General features: G+C 39.3%; 1 protein-coding gene across 7 annotated transcripts in view; it reads left to right on the forward strand.

Annotated features, from left to right (window-relative positions):
- The first annotated feature begins 6112 nt into the window (after window positions 1–6112).
- TTLL4 (tubulin tyrosine ligase like 4) overlaps window positions 6113–18289 on the forward strand; it is a 47993-nt gene continuing 35816 nt past the window's right edge. For all 7 annotated transcript variants that reach the window (XR_014017953.1, XR_014017954.1, XM_081260695.1 and 4 more), the window contains exon 1: window positions 6113–6125. The gene's annotated coding sequence lies outside the window, so the exon portion shown is untranslated. The remainder of the gene's footprint in view (window positions 6126–18289) is intronic.

Here is an 18289-nt window from a genome sequence, read left to right on the forward strand (position 1 = left end):
ACTCAGTGAGACCCTATCTCTAAATAAAATACAAAAAAGGACTGGTTAAGCACCCCTGGGTTCAATCCCCGGGACCAAAATAAAGCAAAATAAAAAATATTCCTCTGGATTGTACCAGAAGGGAGATGGGACCACTGATAAGACAAGGTGAATGATTAATCAGACTTAGCTTCTTTCTCTTCTGCTTCATCAGAGGCTGGACTCTGCCCATGTTCTCTAGTTTCTTGGTTAGCCACTTCAGCCTGTTTTCCCTTTGCTCCCCCTTTCCCTTGTGTGTGAACTTTTTTTTTTTTATTGGTTGTTCACAACATTACAAAGCTCTTGACATATCATATTTCATACATTAGATTGAAGTGGGTTATGAACCCCCAATTTTACCCCAAATGCAGATTGCAGAATCACGTCGGTTACACATCCACAATTTTACATAATGCCCTATTAGTAATTGTTGTATTCTGCTACCTTTCCTATCCCCTACTATCCCCCCTCCTCTCCCCTCCCATCTTCTCTCTCTACCCCATCTACTGTAATTCATTTCTCTCCTTGTTTATTTTCCCATTCCCCTCACAACCTCTTATATGTAATTTTGTATAGCAATGAGGGTCTCCCTTCATTTCCATGCAATTTCCCTTTTCTCTCCCTTTCCCTCCCATCTCATGTCTCTGTTTAATGTTACTCTTTTCTTCCTACTCTTCCTCCCTGCTCTGTTCATAGTTGCTCTCATTATATCAAAGAAGACATTTGGTATTTGTTTTTTAGGGATTGGCTAGCTTCACTAAGCATAATCTGCTCTAGTGCCCTCCATTTCCCTGCAAATTCTATGATTTTGTCATTTTTTATTGCTGCATAGTACTCCATTGTGTATAGATGCCACATTTTTTTTATCCATTCATCTATTGAAACTTTTTTGTCGGCAGATTTATCCTTGCCGCCTTCCAGGACCTGGCCTAACACCTTCTGGGCTCCTCCTTCGCCAAGGCGCCAGCCACCCTGACCTTCCTCTGGGGCACGTGGCGGCGGGGCGCGTGCGGGTGCTGCCAGAGCGCTGGAGCCTTCCCAAGCTAAGCTGCCTGGCCGCGCTGCTGTGACCCGCCAACACTTCCTTTCTGATATGACAAGATGTGCCAGGCTCATCTTGTATTTTTCCTGCCCCAGCCTTTTCTCCAAGGAGCCTTGGTTCTTTTTTTGGAGAAATGTGCTCCTTGCTGCTAAGGGGTCTGCTGTAGTATTTTAAAGCAAAAACAAACCCTGGCATTATGCCACTTAACCCTTAAAACTTATATGAATCTCTATAAGGATATTTTCTACAGAAACAAACTGCCAGAATGCTTATTTTAGTATTCTGTGGCTGCTATAAGAAATTACCATAAACTGGATGACAGAGACGGAATGTTTTGTCTGACATGCGACTGCTTACAATAAGGGGGCAAAGGTGCAGAGAAGAATAGAGTTTCTTTAGATTAGCTGGAGGGGAATGAAGGGAGGGGAGGGGCTGTGGGAGTAGGAAGGATGGTAGAATAAACCAGATATTATTACCGTATGTACATATATGACTATATGACCAGTGGGATTCTACATATACAACGAGAAAAATGAGAAATTATACTTCATTTATGTATGATGTATCATAGCAGACACAGCATTCTACTGTCATGTATAACTAATTAAGAACAAATTAAAAAACCCAACTGAATTATAGCAATGTAGCTAGGTGCGGTGGCACACACCTGTAAACCCAGTAACTCAAAGGACTGAGGCAGGAGGATCGAAGGAAGCCAGTCTCAGCAATTTAGCAAGACCCTTTTTCAAAACAAAAAGGGATGCAGCTCAGTGGTAAGTGCCTCTGGGTTCAATCCCCAGTACCCAAACCAAACCAGCCAACCAATATGTATTCCCTCAGGGTCCTGAAGACTAGAAGTCTGAAATTAGACAATGATCAGTACTCAATTCCCTCAGGCGACTCTAAAGGAAAATCTATACCTTGCCTTTTCCAGCATCTGGTGCTTGAGATTCCTTGGCTTGTGTCCACTTCACTATAATCTGCCTTCAGGAATCACATTGCCTCCTCTCTTCTGTGTCTTCTGTCAAATCTCCTGCCTCACTTTTTCTTTTTGTATGGGGATTGAACCCAGGGGTATTTTACCACTGAGCCACATTATATAAACTGATTTATATTTATGAGACAGAGTTTAAATTGCTTAGGGCCTTGCTAAATTGCTGAGGGTGAACTCAAACTTGTAATCTTTCTGCTTCAGTCTCCTGAGCCCCTGGGATCACAGATGTGCATTATGACACCTGGCCTGCCTCACTCTTTAGGAGTTGATGGACTTTATTTTATTCATTTATTTATATGTGGTGCTGAGGATTGAACCCAGTGCCTCACACATGCTATGCAAGTGCTCTACCACTGAGCCACAACCATAGCCCCTGCCTCTTATAAGGATACTTGTCATTATTGGATTTGGGGTCCACCCAGATAATCCAGGATAACCTCTTCCTCTCAAAATCCTTAATCTCATCTTCTGCCATATGAGGTAATAGTCACTGTTTTGCCATATAAAGTAACAGGTACAGTTTTCTGGAATTAGGACATGTTGCAAGGGGTGCTAGTAATAATCACTCGGAGGCAGACTGTCTTTAAATGCAAGTGTATATTTGGTCACATCAATCATCAAATATAAACAATTAATGCAAAAGTGTTGGGTGTGCAGGAGCTTCCCAACTACCATTGAATGCACACTAATTAAACACTCTAAGCAAATCACACAATCCTAGGGCAACCACGAGCCCCAAAATACCTACGATGCCACACAACTTCTCTTAGCCAAAGAGAAGACATTGTCCTTGTCTGGTGGTTTTCTCTAGCTGATGGCTGGAGTCAGTCCGAGAACGGACAGCTAGGCTGGCGGCCAGTCTCACCGATGTCCTTGGAGCAAAACTTTTCAATGTGTCAGGACCAGCAATTTAAATACAGTTCCAAGTTGGTGATTGGTTACACCAAGTGAAAGTCAATGTCCATTGGTTATGTCCAATGAGGTGATATAATTGCAACTGGGTATGTTATTTGTGCATGTCCATGGAGCTGGGCTCCCTATCAATTGTAAATAGTCATTGCTAAGCATGTCTATGGCTAGTGCCCCATACAGCTCTTTATCAATTTTGCAAGCAGACATGACTAAACAGTTCAATGGCTACTGTTCCTTATGGCCAGCAACTTAGTGAATCTCAGCATGACTATGGCAGATGCTCCTTAGAGGACATGTATGTATTTTGGAGGCTGCCATTCAGCTCATTACAATAACAAAATTAAAAGTGGTAATTTTTATTTTTTGAGAATGGGGACTAGCTACATTGCCCACCCTGGCCCAATTTCTGGGCTGAACAGATCCTCCTGCTTCAGCCTTCTGAGTAGCTGTATTTCTTTCTTAAAAATACCATTATTAATGGGCTGGGAGTATAGCTCAGTTGGTAGAGTGCTTGCCTTGCATGCACAAGGCCCTGGGTTTAATCCCAGTACCCCCATAAAAATATTAATATTTAGAACAGGATAGAATTTGGGTTCAATCTATCACTTGGATATACTACTTATTTCTCTATATTGCACTATATCAAGCCCCAATTTCCCTCCCATTATCTCATTTATACAAATAGTAGTTTTTTTTTAAGAGAGAGAGATAGAATTTTTTTAAGATTTATTTTTTGGTTTTCAGCGGAAACAACATCTTTGTATGTGGTGCTGAGGATCGAACCCAGGCTGCACACATGCCAGGCGAGCGTGCTACTGCTTGAGCCTCATCCCCAGCCCAAAATAGTAGTTTCTTAACATCAATTATGTTCTTAATGTTCCCAGACCAAATTCAGATTTCCCTATTGTCTCAAAAATCGTTTTTTAGTTTGAATCAGGATACGAACAATGTGCATGCATTGTATATGCATTGTATTTGATTACCTCTCTCTTTTTTTTTTTTTTTGGTACTAGAGAGCTAATTCAGGGGCCTTTACTACTAAGCCATCCTCCCATTTTTTAAGGAGACAAGGTCCCCCTAAATTGCCCAGGCTGGCCTCTTACTTGCAATCCACCTGACTCAGAGTCTCTTGGATTACAGGTGTGTGCCATCACATTCAGTTTGGTTGTATCTCTTAATCCCCACCACCACCAGTACCCTTTTAAAATTTTTTATTTGTATATTTTTGGGTACCTGGGATTGAAGCCAGGGGTCCTTAACCATGGAGCCACATCCTCAGCCTTTTTTTATTTTTTGGTACCAGGGATTGAACTCAGGGGCACTCAACCACTGAGACACATCTCCAGCCTATTTTGTATTTTATTTAGAGACAGGGTCTCACTGAATTGTTTAGTGCCTTGCCATTGCTGAGGCTGGCTTCGGACTCAAGATCCTCCTGTCTCAGCCTCCATTTTAAAAAGTTTCTTTTTATAGTTGTAGGTGGACAGAATGCCTTTATTTTCTTTGTTTATTTTTGTGTGGTGCTGAGGATCGAACCCAGTGCCTCAACACATGCTAGGCAAGTGCTCTGCCACTGAGCTTCAGCCCCAGCTCAGAGTTTATTTTATTTTGAGACAGGGTCTAGCTATATTGCCAGGCTCTTTTCAAACTTGAGATCCTCCTGCCTCAGTCTTTCAAGTAGCTGGAATTTCAGGATGTTCAACTGAACTGGATCCATCTCTCTCCTCTTTTTTGAAGAAAGAAGTTGTTCATCCTATACATTGGCCCAAATTCTGTGTATTTGTCTGATCACTTTCTTGTAGTGTTAGTCAACTGTCTCTGTTTCTTGAAAACTGGAAGCTAGAGCCAAAGCTTGATTAGATTAAGTTTTGGCTTTTTTACTCCAAAATATACACTGTGCTTCATAAATATCCTGGGCATGGTGGTGCATGCCTGTAATCCCAGGAGCTCAGAAGGCTGAGGCCAGAGAATCTCAAGTTTGAAGTCAGCCTCAGCAGTTAAGCAAGGCTCTCACAAAATATAAAATAAAAAGGACTGGGGATGTGGCTCAGTGGCTAAGCACCGCTGGGTTCAATATGTACATATCCTGCTGTGCAAATCTAATTGCAACATATTAGGTGACACAATGTTTCTGTTTCATGATCTAAGAATGATTAGTATATACAGATGATGGCAGACATCCTTCCGGTATAAAATTCCTCCACCAGTCATCTAGTAGTTTAGTAGCCACCCATGACTATTTCCTAAATTAATTATTTATTGAGCATCCTTGTCCTGGTCCAGATTATTTTCCTCAGGGTAATTTCATCATTGATTGTCCTCTTTGTTTTTATAGCTGATTGTTTAGAAAAGATCCTTTCACTGATAGAGTGCTTGCACAGCATGTGTAAGGCCCTGAGTTCAATCCCTAGCACAGAGGTGGGGGGCCAAGGATCCTGGAGGAATTCTTTTACCCTCCAGATCTCTGTATCCCTTCAAATTCATCAGATCCTGGACATCAGAGACAGGAGGCATGATCTGTCTTTCTTGGGGAGACAATGAGATAATGAAGGGAGTCAATATTCCTAAAGTTCACACTTGAAGCTCATCTAACAGGTGGTTACAGTTTTGTCTGTTGTGTAGGTTGGGTTTAGGGGAAAGTGAATTGGAGGGCAGCAGAGTGAGCTCTTTACGGAGCTCAAATTGAAAGGCTTTTAGTGGAAATTCTTTGACAGGGTTTGGGCCCTTTGATTTCAGAAGAGCAAAATGAGGCACGGCCAAAGAGTCTACATGGTTTAAGTGGAATCAGAGTAGAAAGGGAAAGTCCTGGATTCCCACAACGGAGCCTTCAGCTTCTGGACTACCTCTCCCAGAATTCCGCTCGCCGGAAGGGACTGCGCGTGCGCAAGGCCGGTGCCAGCCCTTCCCCACAGACCTCGTAAGGCCCGAGATTCCGCGCGCCGGCTCCTCGTCCGACCCCGCCCGCCCCTTCCAGGCCCTCGATCTGTCCGCTGGGGGCGCGCTCAGTGTGTGGCAGGCGACGGCGGCATCGGCTGCTGAGCGCGCGGGTCGCGTGGCGGTGCGTGGTTGCTAGGGGCGCCTGAGGTCGTCTGCTCGCCCAGCAGGCGGAGGGAAGGAAGCAGCGCGGAGACGACGCGAAGCCAGGCAGGGGTTCTCAGGGTGAGTGTGGCTGCGGAACCGGGGACCGACCCCAGACCCTCCGCCGGCCCGAAGCTTCCGCCCCTCCCTCTTCCCGGGTCCTCCAACGTGGTTCCCTAGCCCTCCGGCTGCTCCCGCCCGGTCCCGCTTCCGGCTCACCACCTTTCCATCCTTTCCTGGGCGAGGGGGCCGCGGCCTCCTCCTCGGCCTCGTTGGAGCCTTTCTCCGCGCGGCCACCCCGGTGAACTTGTATGGCTTCGGCTGTGGGTAGCCGAACCCCACAGCACCCCCCGGGTCCTGGCCTCCGTGCCGCCTTTTTCCCGCCGCGCTGCGGTTTAAATTCCCCTTGTCTAGGTGGGAGCCCAAGCGCTTCCTAGGCTTTAGGGCCGAATTTAACGTGGGTACTTACTTTTAAACTCTACGGGATCTGAGAGCTTGTGGAACTTTTCATTTTTCCATCTAGTTCTTCTTTTAGTCATTGATAACCAACTTTTAAAACATCGACAAATGTTTAGTGAGCCAGGCTACTGTGGAAGGAACTGGGAGAATATAGAGGCGTATAAGACAGCATGTTTCTATGGAACTTATTAGTGGAGGGGAGATTTTTAATCATGTAAACAAGCATTTTCCATACTGTGATGTGTGTTGTGGTAGAACAGAAGAGAAGCATTCAAACTAGACTTGCTTGGGAAGGTACATTATCCCTGTTCCCCCTGGTCTTCCTATTCCCATTCTGGATCTAGGAAATGCTTAATCTGTCCTTTATGGGGGTCATTTTAGTTACTGCAAATCATGTCTTCTTAATTTAAGCACCTGTTGATTTAGCCAATCATCAGGCATCTGGTGGAGCCTTTGGGAGAATGATCCATCCCATCCTTTCACTTCTTGCAATCAATACCGAGACCCTGTTTTCATAAAAACCACCCCAATTGTGCCCAGAAAGTTACCAGCTCTTACAGATTGGACAAAACCTATCCTTGAAAAGTTATCAAGTGTTTTCTGGGAATAAAAGGATGGGAAGACATTTCAGATAATAAATTGGCTTAGAAAGATTCAGCAAGGCTTGAAAACGCACAAACTTGAATTAGTTTGACAGACACCCTGTGACAGATAGGAAAAGGAAACTTAACTGGAGTTAAACCATAAAAGGCCTTGGATATTTTGCTGGATTAGAACTATATCCTCCAGAGCGGTGGTTTTCAAGTTGGGTAATCAGGGACCCAGACTTCCCAGGGATATTCCTGCATGTATAGCTTTAGATGAATAAATTCCCAGACTTGCAGCTTTCAAATGAAGTCTTTTCTTAAACTGCACTTAAAGAAGGACAAGGGGGCTTGTACTTCACACTTCCAGTATTTTATCCTCTCAGAAGCCAAGTAGGAATACTTTGGAAATGCTGATTTCAGGAAAGCCTTCTTTAGTGATTAAGTTGCCTTCCAAATGCAGATGGCTTCTTGCCTTTGCCTGTCTAGTACACATTGCTTTTCAAATGAAATTTGTTGCTTTTTGGCATGTTCTACATTCAAAAGAGTACAACAGTAAACAGCTGGACTGTGTTATGGGATCATGGGTTTTTAAAGCTATATTGGATAATTTTAGATTTCTCTTAGTGTGCTATTCAGCAAGATAGTAAAAACCAATTTTATCAAATCAAGTGATGAAATCTCTATTCTTTTATTATTACTTTTATTTAGTTGTGCATGACAGCAGAATGCATTTAAATTCATCATATACAAATGGAGCGCAACAATGAAATATATTCTGATTACAGTTCTTGAACTGGGGATGCTGCTTAGTTGTAGAGCACTTGCCTAGCGTGCATGAGGCACTGGGCTTGATCCCCAACACTGAAAAAATAATCACAATTCTTAACTTTTTTTTAAAGTTTTTTTGGTTGTAGATGGACAGAAAACTTTATGCCATTTATTCATTTATGTGATGCTGAGGATCAAACTCAGTTTCTCACACATGCCAGGCAAGTACTCCACCACTGAGCTACAACCACAGTCCCAAACATTTATTTTTATGAAATGTTTAATGTTTGCTATCTCCTCCTAACAAAAAAGTAAATTTTAAATTTGTGATGAAAGAGCTTTGTAATGTTTTGAACAACCAATAAAAAAAAATTTGTGATGAAAAATTTTAAGATCTTAGTGCTGGGGATGTAGCTCAGTGGTAGCATGCACAGGCTCTGGGTCTGATGCTTGGCACCAAAAAAAAATTTTTTTTCTTTCTTTTTAAATTTTTTTGGTATGCGGGATTGAACCCAGGGGCGCTTAACTACTGAGCCACATACCCAGTCCTTTTGTTTTTTAATTTGAGACAGGGTGTCAGTAATTTTCTTAGGACCTCACTAAATTTCTGAGGCTGATTTTGAACTTGTACCTGTCTCAGTCTCCAGAGCCACTGGGAGTACAGGTGAGCTCCACTACGTGCAGCTTTTCTTTATTTAGTTGTCAACTTGAAGAATACATGGTTTAACAAATTATTTTGGGGATATGTGAGTAAAATCATTTGAAGACTGTTCCAGGAAAAACATGAAAAGATAATAGCAGGGAAATAACAACAGATTTGTGCCTGAGGTTCTGTAGAGCTAGTGTGTATGTTGACTAGGAAGGATTTTAGAATGGAGCCAATGAGAAAATTATTATAGTGATTGAGGCTGGAGAAAATGAATGTTGCTATAGTGGGAATGGAGAGGTTTAAGAGAGAGGTTAAATCTGTTAGAATTGACAAACCTGGTAAGAATACATGCAAGGAGAGTGGGACAAGGAGTGGCATGGAATGCTCTAAGTTTCTTTTTTTTTTTTTTTTCAGAGTAGAAATTAGAAGTTTATTAAAGGACAGCAGAAAAGACTTCTCCCGGAGGAAGAAGGGGACCCAAGAGGTGGAATCCCTGCTCTAAGTTTCTGACTTTAGGGACCATGTGGGTGGTGCTGCTAAAGGAACTATTGAAGGAGGAGCAGCTTTTTTGGGGAGTGGTACTAGGGATTGAACTCAGAGGCATTCACTCTCTGAGCTACATCCCCAGCCCTCCTCCTTTTTTATTTTATTTTATTTTTTTAATATTTTTTAGTTGTACTTGGACACAATTCCTTTTATTTAGTTTATTTACTTTTATGTGGTGCTGAGGATCGAACCTAGGGCCTCACATGTGCTAGGTGAGCGCTCTACCGCTGAGCCACAATCCCAGCCCCCCAGCCTTATTTTGTATTTTATTTAGAGACAGGGTCTCACTGAGTTGCTCAGCGCCTTGCTACTGAGACTGGCTTTGAACTCAAAATCCTCCTGTTTTAAACTGTTAGCCACTAGTATTATAGGCGTGCGACACTGTGCCTGGCTGGAGGAGCAGCTCTGTGGGGAAAGATAAAGGAGTTATATTTTGGATCTGCTGAATTTAAGTCCTGTAACACATCTAGGTAGAAAGGTCCAGGAAGTCATTCTGTAAGTCTGGAGCTCGTGACAGAGGTTTGGGTGATGACAGTGAGTTGAGAATGTAGAGCTAGAGTCCTGGGATGGAAGATATTGCTGTGGGAGAATAATTGCAGATGTTGAGTGCTTCCTGTGTACCAGGCAAAGTAAGAAAACTGAGTTCAGGGAAAAACCAACATTGAAAGAGTGGGTGAAGGAACAGGAGACAGAAGACATAACTGAACACAGAAATGAATATGAATGGAAGGCTGGAGAACTAGTCATTTGCTGAAAAACTAGATGAAACCTTAACTTCAGAATCTCTTTGATACTCATGATCTGGATTTAGGTTTAGCATTTCATTATATGACCTTGGAATTATCTGATCACAGACTGCCTGAATTTTTAGTATGGGACTGTGTACCTTGGTCTGCCAGTGAAGTGCAGATAAAAGGTCTTTCTTTAATGTCTTGAACTTCTCAAACTCTCTTCTGGAAGAACTGGGAACAAATACTGACAATGCTAATTCTCTTAGGCCCCCAAATACCTAGAAGCTTGTACTTCAGAACCCTCATGGATGTCCTGGACAGGCAGTGTTGCTCTAGACCAGGAGTTCCCAGGCCTTTTCAACTCAAGACTATTCAGAAAGCTTTTTGAGATTTTGTGTATGTGTGTTTATTTTAGTGTGAGATATATATTTCAACTTTGTGTGTGTGGGGGGGTTGTACTGGTACTGGGAATTGAACCAAGGAACATTTTAACCACTGAGCTACATCCCCAGCCCTTTTTATTTGTCAGTTCTTATTTTAAGACAGGGTATTGCTAAGTTGCCCAAATTCAAACTTGCAATCCTCCTGCTTCAGCCTCCCAAGTTGCTGGGATTATAGGGTTGTGCTGCTGAGGCTGGTTTATATCTCAATATTTATCATATTAGAAACTTAAGTATTAATTCATTTGGATATAATAAGCCTATTAATAGTAAGCCCATTATTAACATAAGTAGTATTTTTAACACAAGTTCTGGTTAGCACAAGTGTGTGTGATGGGGTGTACTGGGGATTAAACCCAGGGGCATTATACCACTGAGTTATGTCCCAGTCTTTTTTATTTTGAGAAAGAGTCTTACTAAGTTGTTAAAGCTAGCCTGGCCTTATACTTGTGATCCTCCTGCCTCTTGAATCTCTGGGATTATAGGCGTGTGCTACCACATCTGGCTTATAACTCACATTTTTAAAATGAAAAGTGCTATTTCAAAAATATTAATGAGCAGGGGCTGAGGTTATGGCTCAGTGGTAGAGCATTTGCCTAGCACACATGGGACACTGGTTTCGATCCTCAGCACCATAAATAAATAAATAAATAAATAAAATAAAATAAAGATGTGTCAATCTACAACTTAAAAAAAATTAGTGAGCAGAGTAGTATTTTTACAGGGCTCTTTAATGTCAAGCATAATAGAAGACAGCAGGATTTTCGTATCTGTTTCTGTGGCATGTGGTTTGGTTGAATTTTGTGGAAAATCCAACCTCACAGAGATAGTAAACTAGAAAAGGGAGGAGTATTTCAAGAGCCTCATCAAGGAATTGGGATATTCTTTGATACAACACAAAACAAGGGCTGATTTTTTTAAAGATCAGTTGTAGCATGTAATCTAAAGTGTTACCAATGAATTTTTCATACTTTGTCACATTAAAATCCATCTGTTTCTTTTTCACTTTGGATCTTTATACCCACACATGACTTTGTAACATCATGTGGTTGATAGTTGGATGATACTGGTTGAGTTATGCAGATCTTCCAAATGTTAACACATTTTATTACATAGTATCAGAAAATCGTATTTGCATAATCACCATAGTTGTTTCAGAAAATTAGTTAAGTACTGGGAAACTGTCAAGCTCCTAGTTGCAGATACAGTTTTGCCAAAATTGGCAACAAATACTGTCACCTGTTTTCCTTGAGGTGACAGGCTTACTTTGTTTCATTTTCCAGACCATGTCTGCCAGATGCCAAAGTCTTAAGAACTATCACTTAGGGCATTCATTCTTTCAAGTAAAAATGGTATCTCACAAAAAAATGTTGCAATTCAAATACTCACACAGTGCTTTACTTAGAAAGACCCTTCATCCTCTGTATGCATCATGTCTGTTGTATGTACTTTTTTTTTTTTAATTTTTAAATTTGTTTTAATTAGTTACACATGACAGTAGAATGCATTTATGTACTTTGATATATCATACATAAATGGGATATAATTTCTCATTTTTTGAGTGTACATGTTGCAGAATCATTGGTCATGTAGTTACATATCATATATACATACAGTAAATAATATTTGTTTCATTCTTCTATCTTTCCTATCCCCACATCCCCTCCTTTCCCCTCCCATCACTTCCCTCTACCTAATCTAAGGTAACACTATTATCCCTAGTGTCCCCCACCTTATTGTGAGTTAGCATCCGCATATTAGAGAAAACATTCCGCCTTTGGTTTTGTGTGATTGGCTTATTTTGCTTAGCATGATATTCTCCAGCTTGAACCATTTACTGGCAAATGCCATAATTTCACTCTTCTTTAAAGCTGAGTAACATTCCATTGAGTATATATACCAGATTTTCTTTATCCATTCATCTGTTGAGGGACACCTAGGCTGGTTCCATAGTCTAGCTATTGCGAATTGAGCTGCTATTAACATTGATGTGGCTGCATCACTGTACTATGCTGATTTTAAGTCCTTTGGATATAAACCAAGGAGTGGGATGTCTGGGTCAAATGGTGGTTCCATTCCAATTTTCTAAGGAATTTCCATACTGCTTTCCATAGTGGTTGCACCAATTTGCAGTCCCACCAGCAATGTATGAGTGTACCTTTTTCACCAGCTCCTCGCCAACATTTATTGTTGTCTGTATTCTTTAAAAAAAAAAAAAAAGTATTTTTTTAGTTGTAGTTGGACATAATACCTTTATTCCATTCATTTATTTTTATGTGGTTCTGAGGATTGAACCCAGGGCCCCACACATGTTAGGCGAGTGCTCTACCATTGAGCCACAATCCCAGCCCCTCTTGTCTGTATCTTGATGATTGCCATTCTGACAGGAGTGAGATGAAATCTTAGAGTAGTTTTGATTTGCATCTCTCTAATTGCTAGAGATGTTGAACACTTTTTCATATATTTGTTGATCATTTGTATTTCTTCTGTGAAATGTCTGTTCAATTCCTTAGTGCATTTATTGATTGGGTTATGTTTTTTGTTGTTAAATTTGAGTTCTTTGTGTATCCTAGAGATTAATGCTTTATTGGAGGTGCATGTGGTTAAGATTTTCACCCAGTCCGTAGGCTCTCTCTCTACGTTATTAATTGTTTCCTTTGCTGAGAAGAAGCTTTTTAATTTGAATCCATCCCATTTATTGATTCTTGATTTTACTTCTTGCACTGTAGGAGTCTTGTTAAGGAAGTCAGTGGTGAAGATTTGGGCCTATTTTTTCTTCTGTTAGCTGCAGGGTCTCTGTTCTAGTGCCTAAGTATTTGATCCACTTTGAGTTGATTTTTGTGCAGGTTTAATTTCATTTTCTACATATGGATTTCCAGTTTTGCCAGCACCATTTGTTGAATCTGCTGTCTTTTCTCTAGTGAATATTTTTGGCACCCTTGTCTAGTATGAGATAATCGTATTTATGAGGGTTTTCTCTGTGTCCTCTATTCTGTACCCTTGGTCTACAAGTCTATTTTGGTGCCAATACCATGCCATTTTTGTTACTATGGCTCTGTAGTATAGTTTAAGATCTGGTATTGTGATGCCTCCTGCTTCACTTTTCTTGCTAAAGATTGCTTTAACTATTCTGGGTCTCTTTTCCAAACAAATTTCATGATTGCTTTTTGCATTTCAATGAAGAATGTCATTGGAATTTTAATAAGAATTGCATTAAATCTATATAATGCTTTTGGTAGTATGGCTATTTTGACAATTCTGCCTATCCAGGAGCATGGGAAATTTTTTCCATCTTATGAGGTTTTCTTCAATTTCTTTCTTTAGTGTTGTAGAGGTCTTTCACCCTTTTGTTAGATTGACTCTCAGGTTTTTTTGTTTTTGTTGTTTGTTTGTTTGTTTGTTTGAGGCTATTGTGAATAGAGTAGTTTTCCTAATTTTTCTTTCAGTAGATTCATTGCTGATGTATAGAAATGCATTTGATTTATGGGTGTTGATTTTATATCTTGCTACTTTGTTGAACTCATTTATTAGTTCTAGAAGTTTTCTGGTGAAATTTTTTGGATCTCCCAGGTATGGAATCATGTCATCAGCAAATAGTGATAGTTTGAGTTGTTCTTTACCTATTTGTATCCCTTTAATTTCTTTCTTTTGTCTAATTGCTCTGGCTAGAGTTTCAAGGATGATGTGGAATAGAAGTGGTGAAAGAGGACATCCTTGTTTTGTTCCTCTTTTTAGTGGGAATGCTTTTAATTTTTCTTCATTTAGAATGATGCCGACCTTGGGTTTGGCATATATAGCTTTTACAATGTTGAGGTATGTTCCTCCTATCCCTAGTTTTTCTAGTGTTTTGAACATGAAGGTGTGCTGTATTTTGTCAAATGCTTTTTCTGAATCTATTGAGATGATCATATGATTCTTGTTTTTAAGTTTATTGATATGATGAATTACGTTTATTGATTTCCATATGTTAAACCAACCCTGTGTCCCTGGGATGAATCCCACTTGATCATGGTGCACTATTTTTTAAATATGTTTTTGTATATGATTTGCCAGAATTTTATTGAGATTTTTGCATCTATGTTCATCAGGGATACTGGTCTGAAGCTTTTTTTTCCTTGATGTGTCTTTGTCAGGTTTTGGTATCAGGATGATATTAGCCTCATAGAATGAGTTTGGAAGGGTTCCCTCCTTTTCTATTTCATGGAATACTTTTAGGAGTATTTGTGTTAATTTTTCTTTGAAAGTCTTGGAACTTGGCTGAGAATCCATCTGGTCCTAGGCTTTTCTTGGCTGGTAGGCTTTTGATGGCATTTTTCTATTTCATTACTTGAAATTGGTCTGTTGAAATCATTATGACCTCCTCATTCAGTTTGGGTAAGTCATATGTCTGTCTTCAATATTTTCTATTTTATTAGAGTATAAATTTTCAAAATAGTTTGTAATTATCTTCTTTACTTCAGATGTGTCCATTGTGATATTTTCTTCTCGATCTTGTATTTTAATACTTTGAGTTTTTTCTCTTTTTCTCTTCGTTAGCATGACCAGGGGTTTATCTATTTTATTTACTTTTTTAAAGAACCAACTTTTTGTTTTGTCAATTTTTTTCAGTTGTTTCTTTTGTTTCGATTTCATCAATGTCCGCTCTGATTTTAATTATTTCCTGTCTTCTACTGCTTTGGGTGTTGATTTGTTTCTTTTTCTAAGGCTTTGAGATGTAGTGTTAGGCCATTTATTTGTTGACTTTTTATTCTTTTAATGAATGCACTCAGTGCAATAAACTTTCCTCTTAGTACTGCCTTCATAGTATCCCAGAGATTTGATATGTTGTATCAGTGTTCTTGTTTACTTCTAAGAATTTTTTTATTTCATCCTTGATTTCTTCTACTATCCATTCATCACTCAATTGTGTATTATTTAGTCTCCATTTGTTACAGTAGCTTGTATTTTTTATTTTATCATTGATTTCTAATTTCATTCTATTGTGGTCTGATAGATGCACAGTATTATCTCCGTTTTTTTGTATTTACTAAGAGTTGCTTTGTGGCATAAGATATGGTCTATTTTAGAGAAGGAGCCATGTGCTGCTGAGAAGAAAGTGTATTTACTCATTGTTGGATGAAATATTCTATACATCTGAAGTCTAAATTATTGATTGCATTATTTAGTTCTGTAATTTCCTTACTTAATTTTTTTTTTTTTTTTAAGATCTGTCCAGTAGTGAGAGAGGTGTGTTAAAGTCACCCAGTATATTGTGGTCTATTTGACTCTTGAAATTGAGAAGGGTTTGCTTGATGTACATAGATGCTCCATTGTTTGGGGCATAAATATGTTATGTCCTGCTTATATATATTCTTCCTTTGAGAAGTATGAAATGTTCTTCTTTGTCTCTTTTGATTAACTTTGGTTTGAAGTCTACTTTATCTGAAATGAGAATGGAAACTCTTGCTTGTTTATGTAATCCATGTGAGTGATAAGTTTTTTCCCATCCTTTCACCTTCAGCCCGTGGATTTCTTTGCCCATGAAGTGAGTCTCTTGAAGACAGCGTATCATCTAGTCTTGCTTTTTAATCCAATCTGCCAGTCTGTGTCTTTTGATTGATGAATTTAAGCTATTAACATTCAAGGTTATTATTGAGATATGATTTGTATTCCCTGTCATTTTGATTTATTTCTGGGTTTTGCTTTGTTTTAGTTTCTCATTTGGTTGAATGTCCCTTTAGTGTAGATCCTACCTTTGCTGGTTTTCACTTTTTTTTTTTTTTTTTTCACTTCATCATTGAATATTTTGTTGGGCATGCTCTGTAGTGTAGGCTTTCTAGTTGTGAATTCTTTTAATTTGTTTATCATGGAATGTTTTAATTTCATCTTCAAATCTGAAACTTAATTTTGCTGGATATAAAATTTTTGGTTGGCATCTGTTTTCTTTCAGAGCCTGAAATATATTATTCCAGGACCTCCTAGCTTTGAGGGTCTGGGTTGAGAAATGAGTTGAGATCTTAATTGATTTCCCCCTATACATAATTTGATTTTTTTCCTCTCACAGGCTTTACAATTTTATCTTTATTTTGTATGTTAGTAATTCCATTATAATGTGTCTTGGTGTGGGTCTGCTGTAATTTTTGTACATTTGGGGTCCTGTAAGCCTCTTGTATTTGATTTTCCCTTCCATTCTTTAGGTTTGGGAAATTTTCTGCTATTATATCATTGAAAAGAATGTGCATTCCTTTGGTTTGTATCTCTGCTCCTTCATCTATTCCAATAACTCTTAAATTTGGTCTTTTCATTTTATCCCATAATTCTTGGATGTTCTGTTCATGGTTTCTTACCATCTTCTCTGTATGTTCAACTATACTTTCAAAATTAAACATTTTTGTCTTCGTTGTCTGAGGTTCTGTTTTCCAAGTGGTCTAGTCTGTTGGTGATACTTTCTACTGAATTTATAATTTGTATAGTGATTCCTTCAATTTGAGGATTTCTGCTTGTTTTTTTTTTTTTCCCATGACCTCTAACTTTTTATTGAAGTGGTCTTTCACATCCTATATTTTTTCTTTGATTTCACTTCTTATACTCTCCTTTACTTCACATATCAATTTAACTATATACAATCTGAATTCCTTCTTGGACATTTCTTCTACTGTGTTATCAATGGCTTCTGTTGTTGAAGCATCTTGGTTTGTTTGGGGCGCTTTGTTTTCCATGTAGTTATTGAGTTTTCCCATCTAAAAGTATGGATCTGGGGGCTGGGGATATAGCTCAATTGGTAGCGTGCTTGCTTCGCATGCACAAAGCCCTGGGTTCAATTCCCAGTATCATCAAAAAATTAAATAAATAAATAAATACAAATAAATAAATAAAAGTATGGATCTGAGGCAGGATAAATTCTACCCTGTAGACCTATAGTGTCCCTGAAGGTTTCCAGCGCTTCACCTTTACTGGTGAGACCAATATCAACAGCACCCAGTGTATACAATATATAGCATTAAACTTAATAGCTCCCAGTAAGGTGTCTACTGCTTTCTCACATTAAACCAAAATAATGAGTTCAATAACTATCTATGTACAAACAGAATATTGTATGTACTTTCTATCTATCTGTCCCTTTTGCAGTACCCAGGTCCTCACACATACTAGACAAGTGGTCTACCACTGAGCTCTCCAATCCCCCTACTTCTCATTTTATCCATACAGAATATTAAGAAGCATCATATTTAAGGGTTTTGAGATTCAGTATGATTTTTGCTGTGTCATCAAGCAGAACTGGCATTCTTTCACTGTGTGGTAAAGAAGTCTATAATAGTAAAGGGTCAAAGTTGGCATTGTCTTGATTCATGGTAAGATGCTGTGTTTTTTGTTTTTTTTGTTTTTTTTTTTTTTTTTTTTGAGAGAGAGAGAGAGAGAAAGAGAATTTTAATATTTATTTTTTAGTTCTCAGCTGACACAACATCTTTGTTGGTATGTGGTACTGAGGATCGAACCCGGGCCGCACGCATGCCAGGCGAGCGTGCTACCGCTTGAGCCACATCCCCAGCCCAGATGCTGTTGTTTTACTCATCATTGCTTTAACGAAAGCACTGCTGTAAGATCAGCATAGAAAAAAATGTACATTCCATCTTAATTCTGTTATGAAAATAGTTTTGACACAGAAGAATCTCAGTGTCCCCTGAAGGTCTGTGAACTAGGCTTTGAATGTTGCCACTCCAGTGCTTACCTGAAGAGGAAGGAGTTTCCTTTCACAGCTGATAAAGGTCAAGGCTTTAGGAAAGCTGGCTGCCTGACTATACACAAAGCCTTTTCTATGGTTTGTAGATTTTCCTCCTTCTACTATAGCTGCTGTAATCTGTATCTTTTCCTCAGCTTTGCTCACTTGTTTTGCATTACTGAACCATGTTCTGCCAAAGCTTCCTGTGACTTCATGTATCTTCGACGCTTCTTACTGTATCTTGGATGCTGACCTTCCTCAGTATGGCTTTAAGTTGCTTGTTCAATTTTCTTTAGGGAGACATAGTTTGGGATTTATTTCAAACTATGAGTCATTTATATCTTCTAACAGCTATTGAAGAGTAAG

This window comes from Spermophilus citellus (assembly GCF_964194105.1).
Source record: "Spermophilus citellus genome assembly, chromosome: 11".
NCBI lineage: Eukaryota > Metazoa > Chordata > Mammalia > Rodentia > Sciuridae > Spermophilus > Spermophilus citellus.